A 9,419-nucleotide genomic window follows, 5' to 3' on the forward strand; every position below is an offset into this window, starting at 1 on the left:
GTGCACATTTGGGCCTCTGCCCCGATGGGCCTGGAGTAGTTGGTGCTGAGGTCTTTTCCTTTCCTCCAGGAGGACAGCCAGGTGCAGCTGCTCTCCATTCGGCTCTTCTGCAAAGTGATGGAGCTGGCAGAGGAAGAGGGGGAAAAGCCTCACATGAGAATTGTGAGCCAGAGCCTGCTCCCTCTCTCCTTGCTCTGGCACGATGACATCCGGGGTGTGGCAAAGGTCAGGTTTTGTGTGACGCTGCTGCATCCCTGGCAAGGAGCTGGGCTGCCTCCTGCCCTGGCAGCTTGCAGGCTCCGGCCTTCCCTGGCCTTGGCACAGGCATGCGGGTCCTGTGCCCTGGGCTGTGGTGCCACCTGCGGCTCTCTGCTGCTCTCCAGGCCTCTTTCCAAGCCCTGCTTTGTGCAGCCCGCTTCCAGAGGAAGAGGGACCTGGAGGAGCTGCTGACAAAGCAGCAGCGGATGAAGTTCGCCAAGCGCCTAGTAAGAACAGCCCAGGAGGCCCAGACAAAGGCTGGAGAAGCCCCCTGCCCCCCGTGCTGGGGCTGGCAGCTGTGCCCCCGCCTGGCGCCGCAGCCGGGCCCGCCAGCCTGCGCCCCACACGTCGCTACCTGCCCTGGCCCATGCGGGCCTGCTCGGCCGCGGCTGGGCGAAGAGAGCGCCTGGCCGAGGGGCAGAGCCCGCGCCAAGCCTTCCCTGTCGGTGCTCCCCGCAGCTGCTGGAGGACAAGAGCCGAGCGGCCGAGCACCTGCGCTGGGCCCTGCTCTTCCTGCAGAGCCCACAGAGGCGCCTGCGACAGGCGGCCGTCAGGTTGATCGATGAGCCATCAGCCCCACGCCCCTCCTTGCCCCCAGCCCAGCTGCTGCCCCGGCAGCGGGAGCCGCGCCCGGGCCGCTGCAGCCCCGCCCGCCCTCGGCACTGCCGCCGCCCTCCTGCAGCCATGCCCTGGGGCGACAGCGGGAGGCAGGGACCCGGCAGGAGCCCTGCAGGGGCAGGAGGGCGTGCGGCCGCAGGGCTGGCATTGCCCGTGTCGGGCAGCTGTGCCACCCGGGGCCGCCACGGGCTCTGTCTTGCCAGAGGTCACCGGAGTGCTCATGATGGGGCAGAAGGAATAGCTCCAGATCCTCAGTCAGGGTGAATGAGGGCAGCCACACGGGTGCCAGTGCGGGCCGCCGGGGGCAGCTGCAAATCCTGGCTCCGGAGCTACAATCCCTGCCCAGGCTGCCGAGGGCTCTGCTCCCTGTGCAGACAAGGGGCAGCGGGGGCAGAGCCCGGAGAGCTTTCAGGCACATGTGAGGGAGCCGAGGCCAGCACCTTTTGGCCCAAGCCCTTGTCTCTGCCTCCCTTCTGGCCATAGCAGGAGATGGTTGGAATGGCCCTGGCAGGAGTGTTTCCCTGGATTCCTGCAATCCGGCCTCTAACCGTGGCTCTGTGCTTCTTTTCTCTAGCTCTTCAAGCCCTGAGGGAATACGAGTGCCCCTCCTTGATCACCCAATTTATCCAGGTGAACTTCGAGGCAAGAGCTGCCAAACTTGGTCTGCAGGACCAGAAGAACCCGTGTCCTTCGGTAACCCCCAGTTCCCAATGACGATGAGACCACCTGCAGAGCACAGGGTTCCAACTGGAACTCCAGGCACAGCTCTTGTTGGTCACAGCTGTGGGAAGCTCCAGTAGCTCCTGTCATCTCCCTCCCTGTTGGCAGCTCCCTCCCTCCCTCTCTCCAACCCCCAGGCCCTGCCCATCCCCTTTTTTGCCTCCCAGTTCACCCCTTTGCTTTGCCTTCCCTTAACAAACAGTTTGGCTTTGTCACTTTTTACACACCTGTGCTGAAGTGGCACAAATCCTGAGCCCGGGGACATGCAGGGCCCTGCTGCCGTTCTCTTCCACGCTGTGTTATGTGCACGGGCAGAGAGCAACAAGGGCTGCTCAGGCTGCAAAGGTCCCTCTCCTGTTGCTTCAGTTGCACAGCACCATGGAGTTCAAAGTCATGCTGAGCATGCTGAAGGGAACAAGGACCCTGGGTTTTAGAAGAGCCAGCTTGAGGATGCTCTGAAGGCAGCTGTCAGGGATTCCACAGCATGCATCTATGGAGGGCGCAGAGGAGCTTGCAATGCTGAAGTTTTTCCTAGAGAGCTTCCTGAAAGCATAGCAATGCTCCATCCCTACACAGGGACAGGAAGAGGGCAAAAGCAGAGACCGTCGTGGCCTAACAGTGAGCTTTGCGTGTGCCTAAAAGCAGCAGCAGCAGCAGCAGGGAGTGGCTGAGCCTCAGAGGCGCGACCATCCCAGTGGCTGCAGCGCTGTCAGGCAGTGCCTGCAGGCTCAGTGTGGTTCTGGCAGCTCCAGTCTCCCCACAAGTGAGGAATGGCAGCCCCTGCCTCAGGCCCAGTCAGAAATGACGCCAGTCAGGGGTTTATTTACAGACGCGAACACGACAGGGCTGCTGGGAAAGTGCCTTGAGCTACTTATTTTTTCAGTATCAGTCTCATTACATGATTATGAAAATGGGAAGATGCTAACAGCTCACAATCCAGGCAGCAGGCCAAAAAATGTAAGGTTACAACTTACTTTATAAGCTTCTTGACCAATCACACAAAGCAAAAGCATATTGACAGTAGTTCTATCCAATCACCAGAAGCACACGTAGCTTTGGTTAAAACAATGCTTGCTTATTTTGAATACAGTACCTGTTTGTAAGACACAATGCAAAGAGCTCTATTTTTAAGCTTTAACCTTCCTAATATCTTCCTAGATAAACTTTCTGCATTTTAGAGAGCTATTCAGACAAGCATTAATACACAGGCTTATTGTTCGATTTGCCCTTGTCTTTTCTACAGTTTAAATACTTTTTCTGCTGACCTATCTCATGACTGTTGCTTTAGCACTGTTCACAAATCTGATGTATCTGAGGTGCCTGCCTTCTGCAGCTTTTCTGAAACCCTCTAATTTTAAGGATTCCCAAAGTTCCCCCTCTCTGTTCACTTAAAAAATATTACACAATCGTGTAATTTATTACTTGCCTTTTGTAGCCTTACTCTAATATTTTTCCTTATTCTCTGCTTAAAGCATGTTTTTGTTGGCACTAAGCATTGCTGTATTACAACACAGCAATTTAATGCTGTGAAGGTCCAGTCAGTGGAAAGGGCATAAATTATGCCTGACAATAGTTACAAGTCATTGTTCAAAAATCTCTTGTCAATTCCAGGGTCTTAACTCAAAACCTTCTTCAATTTCTATTCCTTCATCCACCATCTTTGTGAGATTTTGAGCACTTTCTGTGAATCTACTTCCTACTTCTCTCTCTTGTATGATAAAAACTTATTGGAAAGTTTTGTTCCTCTCTCGTCGCACACACTGAAGTGTTCAAGGTATTACTATTAATATCACTACCAAAACACCCAAAACATGAGACTTATCTTGAAAAGTTCCCTTAGCCGAGGTGCAAAGCTCTATTCTTGGAACAAATCATCTAACCAGGACCCACTATCTTCTTTAATTTGGGCTGTCAAATCATTCAGTTTTTGTATGCTTTTGTGGGTGGATTCAGAGTGATCAGACAGGTTCATACAACACAATCCTTCAAATTCTTCACAACCATGTCCTTGTGCCAGTCAAAGAAAATCAATTGCTGCTCTATTTGGAAGGGTAGCATGTCTAACACTATTAACATCGGTCAACATGTCACTGATTGCAGTGGATGTGGCATTAGTTTGTTTACTCAGCCAACATCCAACCTGATCTAATTGTTTCAATGCCATTGCTGAAGCCAGTTGGGGTAAAAACAAACCTGCTGATACCCTTTTTGCAGCCTTTTAAGGCCTGAAATAACTTCTACAGTTTTCACGATAATGACGACCAGATCTTGTTCCCCTTTGCTTCTTCTTAATGACCACTTTGGCAGTAGGCGCAACTACAGTGAGCATCCCATTGCTACATGGGCCACCTTCAGGGCATGATGGGATGCCCTGCCAGGGCCTATCTACACAGGTGAACCAACATCCTTTTGGTAATTGTCGTGGATATTGGTCAGCCTTAGAAAGCACATCCCAACATTCTTAATAATTACACCAAAACCTTGAATTTCTATATGCACTATAATGAGGAGTAACATTGTACTTTGGAGGATCACTTTCTCACTAATCATTAGCTGTAAACGTAAGGCAAAAATCCATTGTTAAAGGACCAAGGATTTCCGATTCTTGGGGTTCAGGTACTGCTTTGGGAAGTTCTTTTTCCCAAATGTTACAAGCCTATACAGGGCTGCTCCCATTGTCAATTTCACCAGGCTTACTATTGAATTGCTTTTTAACCAAGGGCATATTCTTTACTGGCACACTGACTAGTCAGGTTGAGAAAGGCTTTTCTGTTCCGAATTAGACAAACACATGGTATCCGAGCCTGCTGTCTTGGCTAAGGTCACCCAGACATTTGGTTTTGGTTGTTCCACAGACAAATCTACACTACAAATCGACCAAAACTCCACACTTTAAGAAGCAATCAAAACTAGCACCATAGTAACATTTGATTTTGCATCATCCTTTTTGTGAGCTAATTGTTGGCTAAAGCTCCTCCCATATTCTTCTCAATTCAAAAACATTACTTTTGACCTTTAATAAAAATGAACCAAACAAAACCTACACTTTCTCCAATAGAGCTCTATGAAACCAACAAGTGACACATTTATAAACCACATAAAATTAGTGTTTGCAGGTTCCACCGATGCACAAGGAACGTCAGGTGTGACCCGTGATCCCTCTGTTTGGCTCACGTCTGCGTACTTGCTTCTACGGTCTTGAACTCGTCAACTTTCCTGGGGTGCGATATGGTTTGACGTTTTTTGCTGGGACCCACTTAATTCCTGCACCTGTAGAGACAGAAGCATACCCTTTGTCCCAAGGGATTAATCAGAAAGGACCTTCAATTGGTCCTGTCCCATGGTTTCTAATTAAAACAGGGGGATTTTCTTTCAGTTTTGCCTGTGTGTTATTGTAAAAATGCCTAGAAATTGGTGGATCAGGTTCTGCAACAGAATTGTTTAAGAAATTAAAACCATGCAAAGCTTTGTTTAACCTCATCTGTGGTGTGACTTTGACTCCCCCCTCTCTTGATCAAGAATGCGTTTTAATGTCTGATGTGTCCTCTCAGCAACTGCTTGGCTTGTGGGAGAATGTGGAATACCAAGGATATGACGAACACCCCAATCTTTAAAAATGTGGCCAATTTTTGAGATATATATGTGGGATCATTGACAGTTTTTTCTTCTTGGGGCACACCCAGTGAAGCAAAAGCTCTGCTAAAAATGTTGACAGGCATGAATACCTGCTTCCCCTCTGTGAAGAGATGCAAAAACTGCACCAGACAACGTGTCCGCTGAAACATGAGTACTGGTAAATTTACCAAAGGAAGGCTATTTAATGATATCTATTTGCCATAACTGCAGGCTTTGCAAACCCCGTGGGTCGAACAACTCTTTCTAGAAACAGGAGGCTGCACAAGCTGACAGTCAGGGCAAGTACTAATGATAGCTTTAGCTTGACTTTTGGAAATTTGAAACATTCGCACAAGTGCTTGTGCGTCTTGGTGAAAAAAGGCATGACTCAGTTTTGCTTGTTCCAAAATGTTTGGCAAAGTGTTTGAAATAACCACTGTCAGTTTGTCTGCTCTGGCGTTTCCTTCTACAAAAAATCCAGGAAGCGAAGAATGAGCCCTGATGTGAGAAACAAACTGTGGATTAGTTCGTTATTGCAAAGTTGTAAAAAGCCATGAAAGCCAATGATATCAAGTGTCGTTACTAGGATTCTTTAGAACTGATCCTTCTAGTCTTTTAACCACATTGGCAACAAATGCAGAATGTGTGAATAAATTAAAAGGTTGTGGGAAGAACTGAGAAGCCTGAACCACAGCAGCAAGCTCAGCAATCAGAGGAGATCCCTCTACTATTTGAATAGATGATTCCCAAGTTTTAGTTGGGAACTTGGTTTGGTTCAACCAAGTAATGACTGATTTGTGACTTCTGCCAGATCCCATCAGTGAAGAGAGTTATTGTGTTTTAAGGTTCTTTACTTAACAAAGGTTTCTCTCTAAAACTCAGTTTTGCCTGCAACAATTTGTGAGCTGGGTAATGAATAGAAGCAATATCTGCAACATTTAATAATTCTCCTTGCAAATCATCAGAATTTGCAGAATTTTGCATTGCCCAATCAAGATAATTTTTTTCAGTGGCAAATAGAGAACTGCAAATTCTTCACCTGCTAAACTTAACAACCTTGTTCGGGCCTTAATCAGAATTTGTGTTATCCTCTCTAAGACTGTAAAAATAGTCTTTGAAACCTTGAGGGAAGAAAACCCCATTCTATTTTCAACAAAGGATCTCTCTCAGAAGGGTCTCATTGAAAAATGACAGAACAAAGTTGCATCTTTCCTCCTAAAATTGCAGAAAAGAATGGCTTTTCTGGAATACAGCGATGAGCTTGTTATCTTTGGAGAGCCTCCATGACCTTGTCACGCGCTGCACAAGCTTCAGGTATTAGAGTTCAGGAGAGTCGATGACGCGGCTTCCTCTCGACAAATTAAAAATTGGACCCAATTCATCGTTGGTGATTCCCAAAGCAGGTCTGACCCAACTGATTTCTTCTAGAAGCTGTTGTAAATCTTGCAGGGTGTTGACACCGGTCTGGAGCTGTATCTTCTGCAGTGTAATTGTTTTTTTCAGTCATCTTCCATCCCAGATAGTTCCAAGGTGGAACTTCTTGAATTTTGGGTATAGAAATTTTAAGTCCAGCATTTTGGATTTCAGTAACAACACTAGGACAAGCTTGCTCCATCTCTGGCTTCATTGGAGCTGCGATGAGCAAATCATTCCTGTAGTGTGAAATCACGGATCTTGGATACTTCTGTTGAACTGGAGACAAAACTTGTGCAACAAAATATTGTCAAATTATAGGCAAATTCTTAATTTCTAGAGGCAATGTTTTCCAGTGCTATCTCTGCATGGGTTCTCTTTGATTGATGACTGGAACTGAAAAGGTAAATCTTGGAGCATCATTGGGATGAAGTGGGATGTGGAAAAAACAATCCTTTAAATCAATGACAATGAGAGGCCAGTGTTTTGGGATCATTGATAAAAAAGGAAGTCCAGGTTGAAGAGGTCGCATGTCTTCAGTCATTACATTGATCTTCATGTCATGAAACAGCCTCCAGGAGTCCAATGTCTTCCTGTGGATGATGAATACTCGTGAATTCCAGGGACTATTTGTGGGAGTGATGTGACCTTGTTGTAATTGCTCCTTTACCAATGATTTAAGGATATTTAAATTTTTCTCTGTTAAAGGCCATTGATCAGTCCATATAGGATGATCAGTTTTCCAGTTCAGCTTTCAAGTGGCAGGTTTTGACGTGGTTTCCATCACAGGCCCACCTCCCGTTCTGCTCCCCATTGGGACAGGATGTCTCTCCCCCAGACGGTGAGAAGCTTCTGAACAAGAAAAGGGTGCACTATTGCTGTCTTTCCTTCAGGACCTGTAATGTTAATCATGGATGCACTTTGCCAACATACAGTAGCACCTCCAATCCCTGTGAGGGAACCTGCAGGAGCTACTAAATCCGAATGGCTGGGACAAAACATGTGAGAGATTACAGTGACATCTGCACCAGTATCCAGCATGCCTGTAATGTAGATTGTTTTACCACAGTGAGTCAGGCAGCAAGTCAATTTTGCTTGGTTGCGGTCCAAAAATTGCACCCAAAAGACCTCAGGACCTGAGCTTCCAAATGGCACAGACAGCACTGAATTCTCTGGAAAGTTGTTTTGCTTGGCTGTACTCATGGGTAGAAGAAATGCAATAGCTATAGGTGTTTTTGATGGAGTCACTATAGGAACATTAAAAGCAAGAGTTAAATATATTAGCTCTTTGTTACAATTTATTGAAACAACCACTGGAAGGACTGAAAGTCTGAAAAAAGCCTAGAATCAAAAGCTCTTGTCTTTGCTGAAAAACCTGATAATTCCAGTAGAAATACTTTCATAACAGAACTTATTTAAAAGGTGTATCAATTACTGAAGAGGCCAATTCAAACCTTGTACATGAGGGTATTGACCTGGGACCATTTGAGGGATGGATGACTGAGGGATAAATGACTGAGGTACCAATGCCATTTGACTGGGTAATTGACTGTAAGGAGGTCACTACTTGTGTCGAGGTGTTTTGCGGAGAAATGAAGAAACTTCACAACTTTATAAAAGTTGTAAAGCCCGGTATGTTTATTTCACGACACGCGCCGGACGCAAGTCCCCCAACAAGGCATGCATACCTCTGAAGATCTCAGGTCGTCTTTTATCCCCCTCCCAAATGCATATGCATACAGTTTCACAATAAGTTCATACATATTCATTCCGCGTGACATTTAGCACTAGTTCTTCTTTATCAGAGGAATTCCTAGGTCTGGGGCAGATCGACCTTGCGGTAATTTCTGTTTTTCTTTCTCTGTCTCCTTGCTGTCTCTGGAATGCGGCCTTTCTTCAGCTTTGGCCCTACAGACCTCTCACCTCTTCTAGGCACTTCACCTAATTCAGAATGGATCCCCACTCCGTCTCATTCCCCCCTTTCCTAGGAAATAAGTAAATTCTTTTACTTAATGAAAACTTTCACAACAGTAAGTGTCTTTTAGTGCTTCACCGTGTGCTTTTGACAAAGATGTTAGTACAGCTATTTGTTGTAGCATTCTCCAGTACTAAATTAACAATATAATAGATAGTCCTAAATTTATCCCAACTAATATTAGTAAGACTACAATGGGGTGACACAACTTATTAAAGATTCTATTCGCAGTTGGTGACCACCCAAAGATCACATCTAATAACTTTAACAAAATTACATATACAGAGATTAGAATGGTTTCTACTAGACAGAATAACATCATTGCTATCAATTTGTACAGCAGCACAAGCAGTTCTCAAGCATACCCCCTTTTCTAGTATATACGAGCACAGTTTTCTTGTCAGTGACTGGATGGACTTTGAAGGGACAAATACTCTGTTCAGTGTCCAAACACACACCTTGAGCATTAATAGTATTGCTTTCGCAAATGAATCCCATCTGTTCTCTAGTAATGCAGGATTCTAAGTTTACTGTCTGCCACTTTCTATTCATCTTTCGTGCCCATACTCTATGTTCTGAAGGATAGAGTATTGTTTTTTCGTGGTTTGATCTTAGAGCAATGATGGGATGGACAACATAAACAGTGGCATTATGTATGGTAAGCACAAAGGCAGTTGCCACATTAGAAACAGGATCATAGGTGAAATTCACCATAGTCTGCCAGGATTGAAACTTCCTTTCAATATCAATTGCATTATCTCACACAATTTCTTGAATTTTAGCTGGAAAATTACTTTCACCCCTTTCCCATATGATCAGA

This window comes from Ammospiza caudacuta, chromosome 29, assembly GCF_027887145.1.
Source record: "Ammospiza caudacuta isolate bAmmCau1 chromosome 29, bAmmCau1.pri, whole genome shotgun sequence".
Classification (NCBI taxonomy): Eukaryota; Metazoa; Chordata; class Aves; order Passeriformes; family Passerellidae; genus Ammospiza; species Ammospiza caudacuta.